The sequence below is a fragment of the Python bivittatus genome, unplaced genomic scaffold, assembly GCF_059951505.1.
Source record: "Python bivittatus isolate LINGU-HERP-01145 unplaced genomic scaffold, Pbiv_v1 ctg000480_np1212, whole genome shotgun sequence".
Taxonomy (NCBI): domain Eukaryota; kingdom Metazoa; phylum Chordata; class Lepidosauria; order Squamata; family Pythonidae; genus Python; species Python bivittatus.
The window spans coordinates 92,618,953-92,640,387 of NW_028277075.1; positions in this window are offsets into that span (position 1 = coordinate 92,618,953).

The following is a 21,435-nucleotide window of genomic DNA, read 5'->3' on the forward strand; positions in this document are numbered from 1 at the left end:
TCACTGAGTCCATTTTTTGACTTTTTTTTCCTTTATTATTTCAATTTAAGGGCTCCACAGTGACTTTGGATGGCTTACAATTTAAAATTAAAACAAACAAACAAAAACAAACAAACAAACAAACAAACAAACCATATATCAGAGAAAAAGAATACAGCTGGCTGGAAGATAAAACCAAAAAACCAAAGGGGCTGAACCATCCTCCTAGTCCAGGAGTGGAAGAACAACCAGTCCTTTACAATTTGCAGAAATTCAAAAAAGTGGGAGCAGTACGCATCTATTAGGGGATCATTCCACAAGCAGGAGCCGTCACTGAGAAGGCACATGTCCTAGATCCTGGATGGTGACACTGTTTATTCAACAGGACTCTGAGCATGCCCCATCTTGCTGACCTAACCAGATGGGTAGAAACATATGAAGAAAGCAGTCTCTCAAGTAGCCAAGCCCTATGCCATGAAGGGCTTTATAGGTGATAACCAGCATCTTGAATTGCACCCAGAAGCCAGCTGGCAACCAGTGCAGCTCATGAAGCAGCAGTGACACGTGCACATGTTATGACAAGCCCATCTGTGCCCATATTGCTACATTCTGGACCAGCTGAACCTTCAAAGATAACCCCATGCAGAGACTATTACAATATCTAATCAAAAGATAATGAACGCATTAGTGACTGAAGGGCCTCCTGGTCCAGGAGCAGTTGCAACTGTTGTACTAGATGAACCTGTGCAAAGGCCCTCTTGGCCACAGCTGCCACCTGTTCTTTGAGTCAAGAGGATCCTCAGACTGTGCACTAGTCTTGGTTGGGGAAGTGCAATCCCATTAAAGTCTAAAGATGGAATGTCCCCAGAACCAGGGGTGGTCAAACAAATAAACCCACAGTCTTGTCAGGATTGAGTCTGAGTCTGTTCCTTCCCAACCAGGTCCACACAGTCTCCAGGCACTGGATCAGGATTTTAACAATGTCATTTGGTCAGTCTGAAGCTGAGATATATAATTGGGTATCATCAAAACATTGATGATACCTGATCCTAGTATGACTTCATTCAGTGGTTTCATGTAGATGTTAAACAAAAAGGGAGAGACAGTTGAGCTCCATGGCCCCTCACAAGTGAGGGGCTGTAGGCCTGAGCTCTCATATCCTGTCAACACCAATTGAAACCAGTTACAGAGAAAGGAAGACCACCACAAAACCATGCCTCCCACACCAAGCCTCCAAAGCCAGCCCAATGGGATATTGTAGCTGACAATATTAAAGCCACTGAGAGATCAAGGAGCATCAGGATGCACACACTGTCCCCATCCTGGCTCCATCACAGGTCATTGACAAGCAAGGCAGATGCTGTCCCCATACTGAACCCCAGCCTGAAATCTGACTGAAATGGATCTAGATAATCCACTTCCTCCAAGGTCCTCTGGGGCTAAAGCCCAACCACCCACTCTACCACCTTCCCTAAAAAGGGAAGGTTGGAGACTGGACAGAAATTGTCCAGGACAGTTGGATCCAACAATGGTCTCCTTCAAGGGACTATCCCCTCCCACAGAAAGAAGCAGACAGTACTACATGGGCCCATCCACAGGACACCTCCCAGGCACCTTAACTATCCAGAAGGCTTCTGGATTTAAGAAGCAGATGGCTCAGCTCACAGATTGGAGCATCCTGTCCACTTTCTAATCACAGAGTCAATTAACTCCAGATAACCGTACAAGGCTATATCTTGGGCACTTCATCTGGACCTACCTAATCAGAGTCCAACTCTGAATGAATCTGAGATTTACAGAAGCCCCACAGAATATTTATTTATTTATGTTTATAATTTACATTTCTAAGGCTACCCAATTCAACAGCCATTCTGGTAAGCATACAAATTAAAAACAGAACTATGGTACATTACACCAACAAGAGAAATAAAAGATTATCATAACAGGGTGAATAGACATGCACATAATTCAATTTGGACAGACACATACTGCAACCACACTCTCAGGCCATTTTTGTCATTTTATCACCACAATGTAATCCCTAATGTCGATTCACTCTGTATATCTCCAGCCTAGATGACTCTGTAGGCATTTCATCTGTTGTTGCATCTCCTAGAATGCCTCAAAAAATCAGGAAGCACCATGAGAAGCTGTGGAGGGCAATCCAATTCAAGGCCCTCATCACACACCCACTTCATGTGGAAACTAAGGCCTCAATCAAACGGCCCACCAAACCCAAACCTCCTTCTACAAAAATCCAAACCTGTGAAATTCATCCATTAGTCATCTGGGGAGGATCAATTTAATAAGTTCAACCTCCCCAGGAAGCCAAAAGCAACCTGACAGTGATTTAATCATGACAAAGGACTGTGGGTAATAACCTCTACCTTCAGATCATGTCACAACTGCCCTAAGATAAACACCAGATCTAATGTGTGACCAGCCTAATGACATGGATTAAATCTATGGTGGCCATGTTGGCCATGAACTCCTGAGCTGATCCAGACTGTGCAGCATTCAAGGGCAGATTAAAGTCTCCAAAATTAATGTTTATTAATATTTATTTTATACTACTTTATATTTATTAACATGTATTATTATTATTTCATTATTTAATGTTTAATACTATTAAATATTATTAATATTTTCCCCATTCAGTTCTACCTGTATTGTATGCTCCAGTAGTAATCTGTATTGGCATGCCTTCCGTGTATGAGACTATGAGCAATTCTGCATGGCGGCATAGACTGTTTGTCTCCTCTGCTGTTCCATCTGTCCCTGAAGCTGATTTAAAAATTGCAGTCTAGATGTCAGTGGTTTGGCAACAGGTCCAGATTGCTGCTCAGTCTAGACTATGGCCACTACAGTACCTGCTCTTCCCATCCATGCAGGGAAGCCAGATGTCATTGGCCTGTCCCTGTGTGAATGAGTCTACCAGAACCTGCCTTCTCCTTCAAGGGATAGTTTCCTCCTCCTTGGTCCCCAAGATTTTCCCTTGCTTTTCCAGATGTTTGCAGACATGGATGCTCTCACACTCCCTTCTCACATTTTGTCTTTGATACTAATGCAGACCCCTTCCCACTACACACACCCAACTCCCATTATATTGTCATTGCCTCAATAGTAGAATGAGTGCAGCATAGAGAACATTTCTTCATACCTTGTGGGTCCATTAAAACTTTGTGGCATGAAGAAAGGATGGTTCAGGTTGACTGAAGCAAGGAAGCAGCATTTGTTGAAATGTTGAAGCTTTGTTCCAACTGCTTACTTTTTAATTTAAAGTTGTTTTTTTAAGGAATGGAACCATTGCAGAACAGTGGGCCAAACATGAGAAAGAAAGGAGAATATGCCAGGTTCTATAGCCAATTGGAGCTGAAGATGTAGCTACTCAGAAGGGTTTAAGATAGCTCAGGACAGAAAACAATACTTTTGAAGTAGAACTTCATGAGTGGGAGATACATTTGCAGTGGACTGGAAGTAGGTGGAAGACACCATTGTCCATTCCTGCATTCAAGAAATGGGTGGTGGCCCACAATGGAATGAGCAGAAAATGAGGATTTGGCCTATGCTATCACCATCATTATATTGGTGTTTGGTACAGCCCAACTACTCAGGCCACATCACATGTAGAAAACCATATTTCCTGACCCCCAAACTCCCATGTTAGCCTTACATCATGATGTATTATCTCTGATAAAAATCCAGGTGTCAGTCCTTCATATCTTCCAGGTCTTGTTGGGACATGAGAGTGGAGAATGGGGCAAAGCTCCCCTCCCTTAAATGTTGCCATCAGATGGGACCTTGAAGACAATGTTTTAAAATTCCGTTATTTATGGATGAAGTGGTATGACAAATGGTACATACGAGGATAGATTAAAAAGCACAAAGAGCTTTGATTAAAATGTTTACAGCAAAGGTTTTACATGAATATTACTCACTCAGTTCCACTCAAATATTGATATCAATATTGATATTTTTTGTAATCTAATATTTCCCTAATAAAGTATAAAAACTAATAGATGTATTGAAAATGTCCCCCCCCCAATAATTTAGCTGTGAAAAAAGCAGGAGTACATAATCATAACTAACTCAAAGATTTAATTTTAAAACTTCAGGAAGATGACATTATTAATACAACTATGTGACCAGTATGAAAAAGTAAGTCTGAAAAAGTGATGCCAAGCAACTATGCAGATTGCTTTTCTGAAGGATTTAGGGAAGGATTTTGTAAACAGCAAAGTTTATTTTAAGTGGACTTGCATGGAATGATGTTTCCAAAGCTTTGTATTTTATTACTATGAGAAAAAATTAAAAGCAAGCCACAATATGAATCAGTGACTGTTGTAACAAAGCTATTATATGCAGTTTATATACTTCTTGTTGACACAGCCAAGTTGAAGTATACTTGGATCCATTTGCAAAATTACACTGTACAGATTTTGTAGTAAATATGAAAAAAAAAAACCACTGTCCAGACAGCTAATTAAATCAAATAAGAACATTACTGTTGCTTTCACAAGTATAAGTTTGCATTCAGATAGCAAACTGGAAGCCAATATGACATACAAAACTCTAAATCCATGTTTCCTGCTTGCAGTGTTTGAATCAGAATGCTTCATTATAATTAATATTAATTTCTAAATATTTATGAAATTTACATTTAAGTTCAATCTCAACTCAAATTACGGGTTTGATTTCACAGTATTTTGTCAGTGACTACTTGAATGCATACTCTAGATCTCTATTATCTTTTCATTTATTTACTTTCTTCAACTTTGGGATTACTTTGAGGTATTTATGAAATTTCAGCTTGGTTCTTCCCCCCCCCCCCCCCGCTTTTAAAGATGTACATTCAGATGGAGATGGAGATGGAGAAAGAGAGAGAGGGAAAGAGAGAGAGAGATAGAGAGATATAGACATGCCAAGAACCAAACTGCCTCCCACATTTAATAATTAGCTCCTAAAACATTGTCCTTTTCAGCCATTGAGCCTCCAGAATTGTAACTCTCAATAGCATCTACAAGACAAGTTATGGAACTGCATATAAGGCCCACCAGAACAACCTGTACAGTGTACTTGCTATGTAATTTTGCTACATTTAAATATGGTATAATAATTATTGCAATATTTAATGCCCTATACTAATTAATCCCAATAGATGAGTTATACATCTGGTCTCAAAACTACAAAGCTTGAAGCTCGAGCTACAGTGTCTGCCCTCAGTAACAATTTGATATGGACCAATACAGTAAAGCTTAATCTTGAGCAGATGGAAGAACTGTCAGCAAGTGGTTAGGCAGAACTGCGGTGGGTGGATGGGTTTACATTTCCCTAAGGTTCTTATTCAGGGGTTGTTAACAGATCCAGGCTTGCAACTGGAGGTCTAAATAGGAGCACAGATATGAGATAAGCTACCTGCAATCCTCCAGACCAGAGAGAGGCCACAGTAATTTATGTTGCAATGACCTCCAGGTTAAACTTCCATAATGTAAGTGGGTTTTGCATTTGAAGACTTCATGGAAAATTCAGTAATTCTAAAGTGCAGCTGATAGATTGCTCCAAGAAACCCACCAAACAGAACATCAACCCCTAAATGAATGATATACCTGCTCTATTTCTATTGCCTCATTTCAAGCACAAATTCTGGGTATCCAAGAACTGGGTGTTTCTTGGACTGCTTTCATCCTATATAAGTCCTTGGTGTTCTAAATGGAAGGTGGTGATAAAGCCTTCTTAGTTATACTGTTCAGCAGTACAATTCTTTTCTGCGGCTGCGATCTTGATTTTTTTTTTTTTAATCATATCTTGCAGGCACACTGACAGACGTGTGCGCATGGAATTCTTGTCAGGCTCAATTAGTGGGTGAAGATTTCAGCCTAATTGGAAGTCTGATCTAAATAGGACTACAGAAATGTGGAGAATATGAACAAGCAGTCATCAACGACAAGCAATATCAGGGCAAGAGATGAAAGGAAATGCCAGGGTCCTCTTATGAGAAACAACACTGCAGGGGAGTGCAAAGGATTTGAAATCTCTAAATTCTGGCTATCCTTCCTGATCATCACTCAGACACTGACTATCTTAAATGGCTCTTGTTTCCTGGAATATGATAAGAACCATTTCTAACCATGTACATCCTTGCCTGTGTGGGACCCCAACAATTCCTCAATTTGAAGGGACATTCTGATTGGCCCAGAATTTCACTTTTGTATAGAAATGGATGTAGCTAGCTTTCATTTTCACTGCAAACATACTCCTGATGGCAGACTTGGTAATAAAATTTGCCAAGATGTGGCAATATTAACCAGCATGGTTCTCTAACCTTTCATGAATTGGATGATTATTTAAGGACAGAGGAGCAATGTGTATTGTATTCTGCTAATGCTCTCATTCATTAATCTCTCAGAGACATAGAATGATTCATTTAATAAATAGCTCATTTAATCTCTTCAGTGGTTAAATATGATATGACATTATCATTAGCGGGACATAAGATTTAATATGTTTCTACTGAGTGTAACTTTTACATATACTGGAGAGGCTTTGAAAGGAAATCATATCTTTTTGTTTGTTTCCTTGGACTTTTCTGTATAATCATTAATTTGGCGGGTACCTCAGAATAATTACAATCATATTAATACTATGAAAAAGGTCCTTTGAACTAAATGGACTTTCATCTAAATCTACAAATGTTTGTACTATCAAACTGTTTTAAAAAATGAATAGCCAAAAGAAGGTGGGACAAAACAGGATTAGAAATGACAATCAAAGCATTCATTGATGATATTAAGCAACAGAAAGCAACTGAGAAAGAGGGCCTTCCCATCTCTAATATTGATGTTACAATATTACACAAGATGTTATTGATGTTACATGCATATTATTAGCATCATCATCACAGTCAGCCAGATGTTTAGACTGGATTTGGAATTTTTACCCACCTATTGAGTCCTTCGCAAGGATCTGGGATAGGCAGATGTTGCAGTTTGATGGTGTTAAAGGCATTGTCGCAGGATGTAAACTGTTCCAAGTAAAGCTGCCTTTTGCAGTTGACTGGTGATTCTGTCAATGCCGATGGTCTTCAAGTGATACTCCAGATGTTTTGGGATTGCAACCAAGGTGCCTATAACTATTAGTACTATCTTTGCTTTCTTTTGCCACAGTCGTTCTACTTCTATTTGCAGGCCTTTTTATTTTGTGATTTTCTCCAGTTCTTTCTCTTCTCTTCTGCTGTCTCCAGGTATTGCATGTCCGCTATCCAGACTTTTTTGTCTTTCTTATCAACAGTTGTTAAGTCTGGGGTGTTGTGTGGCAGGTGCTTGTCTGTTTGAATTCTAAAGTCCCAGAGCACTTTAGTTCTTCATTTTCTATGACTTTGTCTGTTTTGTGGTCCCACCAGTTCTTGCTTGCAGGAAAATAGTATTTCTTGCAGATATTCCAATGCACCATTGCTGCTACTTTGTCATGCCATTGTTTGTAGTCAGTCTATGCAATCTTCTTGCAGCAGCTGACTAGGTGATCCACTGTTTCTTCAACTTCTTTGCAGAGGCGGCATTTGCTGCCTGTTGCTGTCTTCTCAGTTCTGGCTTGATATGCATTTGTTCTTAAGGCTTGGTCTTTCAGAGCTGGAATTAGCCCCTCTGTCTCTTTCTTCAGCTTTCCTGCTCTTAGCCATTGCCAGGTCTTCTTGTTATCTGCTTCACCTGCTAGTTTTTTTGTGTACTGGCCATGTAATATTTTGCCTTGCTGTGTCTCTTTCCTATTCTTCATTTGGTCTTATATGCCAATTTGATTTCTTTGGTATTCAGTAAGCCTTCATGGTATACTAGCTTCAGTGCATCTTCTTTACTGTCCTTCAGTTATTTTTCCAATGACCTTTTTTCTTCTTCAACTATCTGGTGTACTTATAACATTCCATGCCCACCTATGCTCCTTGGTAAGTAGTCTATCAACATCGCTGTGTGGATAAAGGACATGATTCATTGTAATTATTTTTCTGGTCTTCCAACCCAGGACTTTTAGTTCAGCTTGAGTCCAGTCCACTATTCCAGCTGTATATCTAATGACTGGATTGCCCAGGTGTTCATCACCTTGATGATCATCATTGGACTTTAAGATCTTCTTCACTCTTCTGATATATTCACTGCTAAGTTTCTTCTTGACCTTAATGTGCTTGATGTTGTCAGCCTGAAGGATTCCCAGGCATTTGTAGCGATGTTCTTCATCCAGACTCTTGATGTTATTTCCGTACAGCATCTTGATTCCTTCAGTTTTCACTATTTTTCCATTTTGTTGATGGACAGGGTGGCACATTTGTCCAGTCCAAACTCCATTGTGATATCTTGGCTGTGTATTTGGACAATGTTGAGTAGTGATTCCATTTCAGATGGTGTTTTTCCATACAGCTTCAGATCATCCATGTAAAGGAGATGGGATAACCTGGCAGATGTTTTTGATGTTTGATAGCTACGTCCTGACTTGTTCACTATTGTTGACAGAGGAATCAATGCAATGACAAACAGTAGTGGTGATAGTAAGTCTCCTTGAAAGATTCCTCTCTTGTTGTTAACCTCTCCCAGTCTATCACCATTGACCAGCAACTGTGTCTTCCATTGTGCCATTGATCTTTGCACAAAGTTTCTGATGTTTTTACTGACTCCTGTTATTTCTAGACATGTGGTTATCCAGTCATGTGGCAGGGAGTCAAATGCCTTCTCGTAATCAATCCAAACTACAGTCAGGTTGGTCTTCCTTCTCTTACAGTTTTCCAAAATCATCTTATCAATTAGGAGCTGATCTTTTGACCTTCTGCTGTTTAGGTAGTTTCCTTTCTGCTCAGATGGAAAGAACTTGTTTTGAACTAGTTGCTGTTGTACTGCATCCACTACCACACTAGTTAGCAATTTTAAAGTTGTTGGTAAGCAGGTAATTGGCCTGTAGTTGCCTGGTGCTGCCCCTTTTGCTGGATCTTTCATTATCAGGTAACTTTTACCAGATGTTAATGAATCTTCAATTTCACCTCCTTGCAGTATGTTGTTAAACTGCTTGGCAATGAGTGGCTGCAAAGCAGTCAGATGTTTCAACCAAAAACCATTCAGTTCATCTTCACCTGGTGCTGACCAGTTCTTGATCTTCCTTGATCTTTTCTCCACCATTTCTGCTGTTATTACAAGTTTTTTCATTTCAACTTCTTTTTATCCTATCTACCTCCTTTTTCCAAGCTGCATTCTTGTTGTATTTCTTTGGATTGTCCCATAGCTGTGACAAGAGTTGCAGTGTTTCTTCTTTGTCAGGTGTTGACTGGTTCATTGCAGCCTCTCCACTGATGGATTGGTAGAAATGTTTCTGATTTGACTGAAATTGGCGATTCTGCCTATGGTGTGCAATTCGAGCTTTGTATCTGCTGAACTTGGCTACAGCTGTTATTTGCTGCTTTATTATTTCCAGTGCTTCCCCTTGATCTTCCTTGTTTCTAGGTGATGTTTCTTGATCTTTTTGTTCCAAGGTATTCTTTGGTCTTTTTGTTCTTCAGCTTATTTTCTTTCATCTATTCTAGCTTGCTTGTTATTGTTGTTGTTGTTGGTTGCACAGTCAGCCAGATGTTTAGACTGGATTTGGCATTTTTAACCACCTATTGAGTCCTTCCCTAGGACCTGGGATAGGCAGACATTGTTGTTTGATGATATTAAAAGTATCGTCACAGGATGTAAGCTGTTCCAAAAGAAGCTGCCTTTTGCAATTGACTGATGGTGATTTTGTCAATGCCGATGGTCTTCAAGTGGTACTCCAGATGTTTTGGGATTGCACCTAAGGCATCTAGAACTATTGGTACTACTACTACTACTATTATTATTATTATTTCCATATTCACTCTGTGCCCAATATATGCAGACATTACAATGCATCTATTCTTGACTCAAGACAAAATTCAACAGATCTGACTATTTGCCAATGAATGGGCTACTTATTCTAAAAGAGATACTGCATAATTTCACCATATGAGATTATGCACATTTACTGAGGAGGAAGTCCATTGATATTTGTGAGACTTACCTTCAAATAAACTTTCATGGATTCAGGCTGATTTGCCTAAATATCTTTGTAGCTACTAGATACAGAATACACTTTTGGCTATGGTTTTCCTTTAATCTGAGCCTCCAGAGATCTCAGCTCAGGATTAATGTCATTTAACCACCAATATTTTAGCTTTTGAATAACGCAGCCGGACTGGAACAGATGTTCATGGCCTTGCAAAGAAGTGCATGTAGCTTGCCATCATTAAATGAATGTTAAATGGGTTGCTCACACAAAGGACCCCATCACCACCATCCCATCCTTAGTAATGAAAAGAGAAGTTTAGCCAAGATTTCTTATGTACTATTTACCAGTTAATAGATTTTATTTAAAACGAATTTGTTTTTAATAAGAAATACAGATGGTGCTTTTTGAAAATGGGAAGGCTTGCAGTATGAAATGGACATCGAAGATATTTCTGAAAAATCTTTCATCAATATGTGACAGAAAGCTTGACCTTATAAATGATATGAGCTCTCATGGATGTTCTAAAGAGTAAATATTTTAAGTAGCACTTGGAAGAAAATGTTCCCATGAATCATGTTACTGGCTAATGAAATCTGAAAAATGCTTATTTTTGAGATGAATCTCTTTGAATGATGCAACTGCTTATCAAGGTTTGCAAGTAATTGTGTCATTTATGAGAGAGATTCTTAATTCTTTGTGCTCATGTAGTTCTTAGTATATCTGAAATCAGCTAACAGTAATATTTACTGTAAATGCACATTATAAAGACTGCAAAAGAGACATAGTCTTCTGCATTTGCTTGACTATAACAGGGAGCCACCACTGGAAAAAGAACAGTCTAATACAATTCATCTCCATGTCAGAGAAAGAATTCAGAATGGCTTTTCCTTTGCTCCAGTAGTAGCCATTTCTTGTGAGGCAAGTTTATGGCTCTAAATCGTGCATTTCTAACATGATGCTTGTGAATGTCAATTTGCCCACAAAATCTTCCTTAGTACCAACTAGGCTCCTAGTTTCATGTTGTTTTTAAGAGGGAGGGAGGGACAGAGAGAAAACCACATTAATCTCAGAACAATTCTTAGAAAAAAACAAAGCTGGGGAAGTCCTGGGACAGAAAGTAATTTTGTCTGTCTTCAGGTAAATAGCTAAATTCCATGTCCATCATGGAAACCATTTCATGTAAATGCCCAAGATATGTTCTCAAAATTCCATATGTGGCAACTAGATCGGGGTCCCTGCTCTAGATGAAGACCACAGACAGATATCACAAGCTTAAAATTGGTAACCGAATGAAATTAAATGAAAATAAAATTCTAACATAGAGACAAGCAGTAGAGAATATTACTGAGTATGCTGGATGAAAGTTGAAATTCAGTAGCATCTGAATGATTACAGATTGCATCAGGAAATGTCAGAACATTTCCTTAACTAGAATGTAAAAATATTAAAGAAATAATTTTGTAACTGACACAGTAAATATCAGGGGTAAACTTATTAGGCACCATCACATCATAACTTTTCTGAATGCTATAACCTGAATACCAAGGATTTCTTATTCCCTATGGAACAAGGAAAAGGATTTTTTTTTTTTACCTCCCTGTGTCTCTCCCTGTTTTTTACTTCAATATATCATCCAGAACTGCTCAATGTTCCCAATTTGCATCAGAATTATTTTATTTCCTTGACATTCTTTAGGGCATCATTCAACCATTTGTGATGGTACAGTCTGCAGGAAAAGCTCCTTCACCTTGATGGAGGTATACGGGTGAGTGAGTAGTGTGCCTCATTCAAGTGGCATTACAATTGCTAACAGGTTGTGAGGGAGTGAAGTTGGGAAAAATAGCCTCACCCTGGCAGAAATGCTTCTCACCCCATTTCCCTCAATGAAAACTCAGACTTTACTCATAAGCATCCAAGCCAGTGATCTGGCTACCTGTGATAATTGAGCCACACCCTGACGTTTTCAAGGACTTGCTGACATCCAGAGGCAGCCTCATCCCATACAGACTCTTAGCTTACACAAGCAAATGCTAAGACAGAGTGGAGAGGTGTGTGTAGGAGGAAAGGTGATAAACCAGTGGCCTACAGATGTGGAAGTGGAGGCAATGTCTGAAGATTGGCAGCTATTACAAGCAGACAAGAGGACTACCATTCAACTGCCAGGATCACAAGTTATGCTGAGCAGCATATCCTGGAAGGAGTCCTGCCTGGATCTTAGAGCTTTGCCAGGAGCTCAACAGCAACTAGAAGAAGAACCACACTGAAACAGCACCTCATCTCAACTAGAGTAAGAAAGCTTGTAAAAAGGCAAAGGTTGTATGCCACTTATGGGCTTTTGATTGAAGTAAGTATTAAAGGACTGAGTATTAAAGACACATTTTCATGGCAACATCACCTTGTAAATCCTAGAAGGGTGGAGAGCAATATTCTGTTGTTGAGTGTGCTGTAATAAAGCATTGTGTACCAATTTGCTACAATGTGATATGCCCAGTCCTTGGAAGACAAAGAACCCTCACATAGGTATAAAATGGAAAGTTCTATAGTCATGTTGTTCAAATCTGTGACAGGATTTCCAGTGGCATCTGGAAAGGACACAGCTGCATTGAGTGTTTTGTTTTATTTTTGTGCTTTCAAGTCAGTTTTTGACTCCTGGTGACTGCCTGGACTAGTCCCTGCCATTTCTTGGCAATAATTTTCAGAAGTGGTTTGCCCTTGCCTTCTTCCTAGGCTGAGAGAGAGTGACTGGCCTAGGATCACTCAGCTGGCTTTTGCCTAAGGCAAGTCTAGAACTTGCCATCTCCCGGTTTCTAGTCTTGTGTTTTAACCACTACGCCAAACTGTAATTTGTATAATAAGTATTTATATTTCAGTGTTCTAGGATATTATACAGGTAGTCCTTGACTTACAATCATTTGTTTAACAAACATTTGAAGTTATGATGGTGCTGAAAAAAATGACTCATGATTGGTCCTCACACTTACAACCATTGCAGCATCCCCACAGTCAAGTGATCAGAATTTGGGCACTTGACACCTAGCATGAATTTATGATGGTTGCAGTGTCCCAGGGTCAAGCGATTGCCATTTGAGACCTTCCCAAGGGGCTCCCAAGAAGTAAAGTTAATGGAGGAAGCTAGATTTGCTTAATGACCATGTGATTCACTTAACGACCATGGCAAAAAAGATCATAAAATCAGGCATGACTCACTTAACAACCAAATCATTTAGTGATGGAAGTTCTTGTCCCAAATGTGGTCATAAGTCAAAGACTACCTGTATAGCCTAAATAGAAAACAAAAATACAATGGATCCTAAAAGCATTCTGATATTCTATGGCAATTGTAGCCTAGAATTAGTGAGGAAAGGAAGAAATATGATCCAGTTTGTCACAAGTGGCCAATAGTTTTGTTTTTAAGTATTCTTAACAACCAATCAAAAATGTAATTTGTAACTCTCATATTAGAAAAATAAAATGCATTACCAAACATTCCATTTTTCCTATCCAAACTAATAGTATACACCACTGGCTTCAGTGAGTTTGAATCCCTAGTAAACATGCATATAATAAATAATTATAGTTATAACTAAAATTAATAAATAATATATTGTTATAGCTTAAGGTTAAATGGTTGTAGATCTTTGGCTATTAATGTAATTGCTTTATTAAATCTGCACATTGAGGGAAAAAAATAATAAAAGTAGTTCAGTGGTGTGCATTTTTTTCATACTTTAAGGCTGCTCTCTCATGCAATTGCAAAAGGAAAAAAAATCAAATAAGTTAAATATATTTAAAAAAAACATTCAGAATTTGTTAGTAATATGTATTTATTGTTTAGAGACAAAACAGCTTTTCTGAAAGCTAAAAAAAGCAGAGTATTCTGTGGTTATCATAGGGAACTAATATCAATCTATAGGCAGAAAGAGGAACAAAAATATGAATCGTTCAAACTATGCTCTGAGTCTAAAAACATTGCAGGCAGAAGGAAAGCAGTTATTGGTGTTGACTTATGGTAGTTTGTACAAGTTACCACAATTGGTTATGCAAAGCAAGTTGTATGGCAGTTCTCATGCTAATTCTACTGGTTCAGGACATCACACTAGCTTCTGTGTTCATGGAAGAATGTAGCCGATTTAAGCCTAATAAAGCTGGTACAAGGCAGCCCATAGAAATTCAGGGAGCAGAAGACAGCTTCTGTAGATGTATAGGCACCATTGACTCTAATCCAAAGTGATCTTTTCAAAAAGGTAATGAAGGGCAAATCCACACAGCCCCCTTGTGTCAGTGCAAAGAATTCACTAGGGGTTCCAGAGGACACCGCTTGCATCTCACTGTCTACCCAAAACTAAGGCAGCCTGAGGATGGCTTAAGGTGCCACCTTCTGGAAGTGATGTTTTCTCTTTTATTCCACCTCCAGACACTGGACATAGGCACTGTAGTGCATGCTAATGCACATGGGGGAATTGGCCTGAGATGATTTTTGTGTCAACAAACTTGTGGCTCCAAATGGTTCTGCCTCTTTTGGCATGAGGGATGCAGGAACCCCAGCCTTTGCAACAGCTTTTTCTTTTAAATGGGTTGGTCAACCAGTTGGCTGGCCAACGAAGATGGTGCAAAGTCCTGAAACTGACTAGCCTGCCCTGTGACATCTGGTGGAGGGTCAAAAAAATGCAAGATGGTGATCACACAATCAAAGCCCCACCCATTTTGTACATGCATTAATGATGCAATGTAGGGAGGGGGGTTGGTTTTGCTGCTGCAAACACCATTTTTCCTTTCTTGACACCCCCCCCCCAAACATAATTGATTCATTGCATGGTACAGTATTCACTTTCCAATGGCTACTGTTGCCAGGAAGGCTGGTTCCTCCCTTCCTCTTCTCCTTTAATGTTGAGTAGTTTACAGCTCCCATACCAGCCTACACAGCCAAACTCCTTCTTCAAACTCTAGCTTTTCAACGGCACTTATCCAGTGGCTACACAAATCTGGAGAACCACTGGATGGCAGCCAAGAGATATACACACACCCAACAATTCATTGCCACCTCATGGTCAATGGATCCAAGAGCTGGCTGGTTGATCCATACTTTGAAGGAATGATGATATTTGTTTAAAAAGCCTTCAGTCAACAGTACCACAGGACAAAGAAACAGCTGCAGTGCATGGAGTAACCAGAAGGCGGTGCATGTCAATTAGAGGTTTTTCATACCTCCTCTAATGGATGTTGAGCAGGGCTGGAAAATCACCAAGCACAGCCTTTGGAATGCTGGGCATTAAAGTTGGATGGCACAGAATTGTTCTGGCTACACAGTAAGTACACGCTGTGGAAGCTGCAAGATTGCCAGGATTTCCTGAAGGGGGGAGCATGGCAAAGCAGCTGTGTAGATGTGGCCATAGGAACTCTTCTTTGAAATAATGGAAGTTGTTACCTTCTTAAAATTTAACCGGTACATATTGGCTTTGGGGATACGTGTTATGGTGCATTACCTTTGTTCCATGGACTGTTTGTGTCTGCCTGTGAGCACACACACACATAATTTCTTTTTCTTCTCCTCTCCTCGAATTTACATCACAAAATTATTCAAAGGAATAGAACGTCCTATTGTGCAGAAGTGTGTATAATAGTTAATCTCTTAAGTTATCTTTGTTCATTTAAAGGAGAAAGAATGAAGCTTTTAAAACTGTGGTTAGATAAAAACTCAGTGGTGGTAAAATTATTAGATATTACATATTTATTTATTTCTTAAAGTTTCTCTTCAGTAGGCCCTGTCCTGTTCAGCTTTAGGGGCACAGTCATTGGAGGTCCTGCAGTGTGCAGAGAAGTTATGAAGAAACATTCTATTGATAACAAGAACATGGCAAGAGACATTTCTGGGTGCTTTTATCTTTGCAGAAGGGTGGGGAGAGAGACACATGCTCTTCTTTCTGTAGTGAGCCTATAGCTCAACACTGTGCAGTGCTCTCAGAACATCAAATCATTCCAGATGAAGCATTATATGAAAAGATATTTAGGGGCATCATGCTGGCAATAAGAATATATTACAGGACTATGTATGCAATAGCAGTAACTTTTCAAACAATATTTAAAGATTTTTTTAAAAAATCAAAGTTATCATAAAGTTTTATTTGAAAAAGGAGAAATATCTTTTTTCCCTTTTCCAAAGTGGTGTGTCTGCTTATTAAATCTCTTATTTGGTCACACACATATCACCAGGCTGACTTTTTTTGGGGAAAAAATATTACTTAATGAGAAACCATTTTTAAAATTCTTGCATTTCTATAAAATGTAAAGGCCAAACTATCTTATGCACATTAAATAAATGCAGAGCAGATGTAATCATCTACAGTCACCCAGAATGACTGATGAAGATGACAGTTTAGGCTTTATTGATTTTGCCCACACTCTTGTTTGTGTCATAAACATTTCACAAACTGATCCAATAAATGGCTGAAATCATAGGATTCCAATTTCAAATCATTCAAGTGCTCTCTTGTTGGTTTAGTTAAATTGCAACCTTGGATGTCCCCATCTACAAAATGATCCATTAATTCTTTAATTACATTTTTCAATACAGAATTTGTAATGCTGCTTCAGTCTTAGTGATATGCTTTTTTTTAATGCTGTTTTGTAATATACATCTGTCAAACGCATCATAATCTTTCATTTAATCAATCAGAAAAACAACCTTGCTTCAGATACACTTGGAAATGAAATGGATCTAGCTAAAGTATCATTTCAATAGGAGAATTATGTTATGTAAGATATGGTGTAGATCCAGGAATGACTGAATCATTAGGCCAAATGGTGCGGTTGTCTTGGATGGTGAAATGCTGTGAGTGTGCATGTAGCTCTTTACCTTTCCCTATGAATTCCTTAGCTGATGCTCATCCAGTTTGATTATATACATGAAAAGAACAAGGTGTCATCTTTTCTTTTACCATAGGCAGCAAAAAGTGTTAGTCCTGCCCAATTTGGTCTTGTGAATAAGAAAAGACCACTCAGACAATGGAATCCATCAAAAGTTCTTACTTGTTAAAATTAGGAGAATCTGACCTCTCCCCATATTTTCTGAGGATAACTCCATTCATAGGAGTCTCCTACTTGCCGGAAGGGGGAAAAAGAAAAAAAAAACTTTCAAGATTAAAACTAGAAAAAAATATATGTTTTAATGTATACAGTATAGCTTCCTTACAAATGTAAATATATCCAAGAGCAATTTGGATCTCTAGGGTGGTCCTCCAGTATTTTGAGAGATGATCCTTTATCTTTAAGCACAATTCTAAGCGTATGTTGACAATACTGAATTTGACATAACTTGCATCATATGGTGAACCACAGAGTATCCCAATCTAATGCACGTCATCCACAAGAAGCATTTAGCAAAAGGTGACTTATACATAGATATAATAAAATATCCAGCCTCTATACAAGTAGAAATATTATACATATGAATTCTAGAGATCAGAAACTGGAGGGAGTAGATGAGGAAACAGAGTACTTTGGATACATGTATATTACATTTTTATTTACAATGCAATATGAAGTGTCACTAAAAACACATTTTGACCATTTTCTTCCTAGGAGATAAGGGAATTAAAAAAAAATCTATTAAATCATTAAAAAAAAACCCATTAGTTACATAAAACCAAAGACCTACAGTCCAAGAACCACTAAAGATGATGTTTCCTGTGTCTGCAATTCTGCTAAAAAATCCAATTATGTGTCTAAATAATGACCTTGTGCCTTTAGGCACAACTGTTGCTTTGCATTTTGTTATCCATATAACAGTTTCTTTACCTCTGAGCACCATCTACTGAGAAACATCTAAGTAAATGCATCTGCTACTGCTCTCTGTTCTGAGCGGTTGCTTCAGTACCTGAGAGAAAAACTGCTTTTAATTATGTCTCTCAAAGTACTGCTGGTAACCTCACCCTCATTACAAAATTCATCAAATCACTGGTCAAGCAGGTTTAGGAATAGAGATAGAGATGGAGATGGAGATAGAGATTTGTGTGTGTTTGTGTTGATAGAATCTGAGAAAAAGATCTCCTTCGTAACCTACGTATAATTGCATTTTCCAGGGCTGAATTGGAGATACCAGTTTATATAATTGCTTTTGTGGAAGAATTTAGCCATAGGAATATCCCATTCCATCAGCAATATCTGCTTTATATTGTTCTTCTTTGCACAAAATGTCCACTCATGAGTCTATAAACACCTCTACATAATACATGCTCTCAATCAATATTAATATTAGCTTAGCACAAAAGTGAGCAACCTGGTACCTCCAGCACCACATATGGTCTCTGAGTACCTGCTGGGGACTCCTCAGAGAGGACTCGGATTAGGATCACTGAAAACTAGGTGCATTTTCCCATTTGTAAGGGAGAAACAGATAAAAACTTTAATGTTAGCCCTAAAATACAATTGTCATAGTTTAAAAAAGAGAGAGAAAGAAGGGGGAAAAAAGATAAAGAAAAAATCCAGTTTCCTTGAAAAAAAAATCCAGGTATGATGTGACCAAACTAATTTTGTAACCTTTACCACCACCACTCCATCCAAATGTTATGTGTGGTGTTTCACTATTAAAAGGATTCCTATCTTTGGTTGAGCATGTCATCTGGACTGAAAGCTTGGCTTATTCTCCCCTTTATAAGTCAGAATCAAGGCTTGTTCCTGATTTATGAATCCTGGCTCATAAAAGGCAGCACAAGTCTGGATTCAGACGACACATCTAACTAATCATCTTTGATCTGTTTGCTTCTAAGATTAGTAAGTGGAGTCAAATGAAAGTGAACAGGCAACAAGCAGCAATAGGTGGCTTGTTCACAATAAAAGGCCTTTCTGTGTGGAAACTGGTGTCATTTCAGAAAGTCTTGTGATATATGCAAAATGCACATTTTTGACTCTTGATTATTTCTTCCTCTGTTTTCCTTATACAGTAAAACCTCAATTTTACCAAACATGTTTGGGAGAGAACGGTGTCCCTGAAATCTGAATGTTAATTTGAAGATTTATGTCACTGTATACTTCAGATTATCTAAATTGTATCCATTATTAGGATGGGAGCTTGTCCAGATCAGATTTTGTTTGTTAGATCTGAAATCATCTTGGGAGGGATTCATTACACTGAGATTTTATTATATCTATATCCTGTGAAGAGAAGGCATTCTTCAATTACATGGCAACTTGGATCAAAATCACTCTCTCTGAGCATGCTCAGATGTAAGGAACCATGGACTTTATACATGTATGAGGGGCCTCATAGTATAGGACACCAGACCCATCCGTGGAAATCCTATGGAAGCTTATGGCTAGACATAATGTTCACATAAGGCAGGCACTCAGCAGGAACTGAAGAGATTCAGAAATCTTCACAATAATAACAGTATGAGTGGAATTAATTCTATTTTAGTTCTATATTCCTATCTCTAAAATATAGCATACATTTGTTTCAGGGTAGAATCACTGTAAGAATGGACTGTAATTCAATAGTCTCATTGTACATTTCCAGATATCAGGTATATTTGAAATACTACTGGGTATTTTTAAAAGTACTCTCATCTAGGCATCTAAAAGGCAAGTTTGTCTCTTGTAAAAATAATCGAATAACAACCTTCAATGGATGAAACAGAAGTGTAGAGGGAAGAGAATAATGAGATCACAGTCTGCTACCTCGATGCCAGCATTCACACAGTGTTGTATTTAGATTCTTCTATACTAAAGATAGGCAAGTTGTAGCCTGAAAGCTTGCCTACCTCATGTGGTCCCCAGGCTCATTTTTGTGATTTCCATAGCCTCACACCTAAAGCTCATAGTTCCATATTCAGTGGCCAACTGTCAACAGTGATACATTTTCCTACAGCATGCCTGTTCAGCAAAATAAGAAATAAATCCTTTGCTACACTTCAACATGTTCAACACACATACTTTACTTTAAATGTAAAAATGGAAGGGAGAGTGATATGTTCTACCCCACACTCTCTGGGTATGTTTTTGTATCACCAGTATGAGTCCTGCAGACCTAGCCAACTCTACTGTAGGAAGAAAAAGAACTCTCTTTAACTGCAAGAAGATGGCCCACTCATCTTCAGTACTGGTCTGGTTGATCTTCTCTGTTCTCCCCCAGACTACTAGTTCCCAATAATAAAATGTGAAAAACAACCTCATTAAGTTTGGGGAGGGAGTCATCTTGTTTCTTCAGCTGAGCAGGAGTCTGGGCATGTACCAGTTGTTCATCCTTGTGTGTTGTATCCACCAAAGCTGGAACATATAAAAAATTCAGAATCCCAAGAGACTGTGCAAACAACAGAACACAATTGGACACAACAGTCTAGACTGATAGCCATTGTGGCCAACCTGCTATACAGCAGGGTGAAATGTCTCCTTTAGGTGATATCCTGAGGGAAGGCTGAATAATTTTGCAGCAAACCTTTGTAAAGGGTTGGTTGTAGCAGGGCAGAGATGAAAGTCAGCTGGACTCTTTTTGGGGGCAGAAAAATATATCAGGCCAATGAAGGTGACCCATTTACAGCTAACTACTGTACATCATATTCAAAAAGATTGTTAGTCTGAATGTGACAGCAGGGGTCAACATCTAAAAAGCTAGGCCGAGTTAGGCCTGATTAGCACTTGGGTACATAATAGCAAATAACTTTCATACTCTTGCCAGAAGCCTACACAGATGAGTCCATACAATTAATAGGAGTCAAGCTCAACTCACAGGAGAGATTCCTTTTTTATAGTCCAAATATAAGTGTAGCTTATATAACTTTTGTGGGCTGCTTCTTTTAGGTTTTTAATGTACACCACCAATGAACTGTGTTGACCAAAGCCCTTTCAAAGGGCAAGTAACTCAATTCACTCAGAGGACCTTGGTATGAAACAAGGAAAGTGATGCAAGTTTTAAAATCCTTTGGAAAACTGCATGCATTATGAACTGAGGACATTGCCATTTGAGATGAAAAACAGAATGCGTAATTAAGGCTCCTAACGTGCCCGATCAGTAAGTAGTCCCTGTAATTATAAAAAGAACACTCAGATGTGTTAGTATTCAGCCTATGCAAATTTATAACTTCTGGCAGAACTGTTCGTTTAAGGCAGTGTTGTCCAAACTTGGCCACTTTAAGATGAGTGGACTTCAACTCCCAGAATTCCCCAGCCAGCCATGCTGGCTGGGGAATTCTGGGAGTTGAAGTCCACTCATCTTAAAGTGGCCAAGTTTGGACAACACTGGTTTAAGGTGTTGTAGAGATACTTTTAATTATATAAGAAATGGAGTGTGGGATAGAATTATTTGTCCTGTACACTCTACATTTGTCCTCTTTTATTTCAAGGACCTTTTCTTAAATAAAGGGGGGGAAATCACATACCCTATTATTTTAATCAGATGAGGATGCCAAATCCAAGAACACTGAT